This window comes from Vicugna pacos, chromosome 23 (assembly GCF_048564905.1).
Source record: "Vicugna pacos chromosome 23, VicPac4, whole genome shotgun sequence".
Classification (NCBI taxonomy): domain Eukaryota; kingdom Metazoa; phylum Chordata; class Mammalia; order Artiodactyla; family Camelidae; genus Vicugna; species Vicugna pacos.
Window position 1 is genome coordinate 34,823,858 of NC_133009.1, and position 715 is coordinate 34,824,572.

The following is a 715-nucleotide window of genomic DNA, read 5'->3' on the forward strand; positions in this document are numbered from 1 at the left end:
TAAACATACATATAAACAATAAAGAAACAATGCAATCAGTGTCAGTGAAGGAACAGGTGAGAATTCTTGCGTTACATTCCTAAAATAAAAGCAATGCTATTGTATGTACCTGAAGATATTATTAAAAAAATGGTGCCTCAAAGCATGTTGAAAAATATTTAATGCCAAGAATACGCTGAAGCTCTTGTACTCACTAGTGTGATCCCATGTGAGTTTTTAAAAATCACTGCTGCCTTAAGCACAAGAAAACACAGATGGTGAAATTAATTCTAAATACACTTTGATCTTCATAGACCCCTAAGTGGAGAAGGTGGTGAAGGTAAGTAAAGGACAGAAGAAGGTGCTAGTGACATGGACTCAGTTATTCACGTGATTCACCGGGTTAAGAACTTCACCTTTTTTTAAGAAGTGCTTAACTTAAAAATTAGTGTTTTGTATCACTGTGGGAGCCCGTCTATTACCGTCCCTAAAACAGGTGTACACGTACATATCAGGGAATGAACTCAAGAAATTATTGTGAAACCACTACCCGGAATTCATGGATTTTGCAAACTTCTATGAACTTTGATATTTACAAAGTGACCTCAGTTAACTAGCATCATGGTAATGCCCTTAAATCAGAGTCACACTTAACAACTGCTAGTGAAGCAGATTTAAAACCCCAAAGAACACAACAGGAGGTCCTTGTACGAACGTACCGGTGGGCGTATCGGAC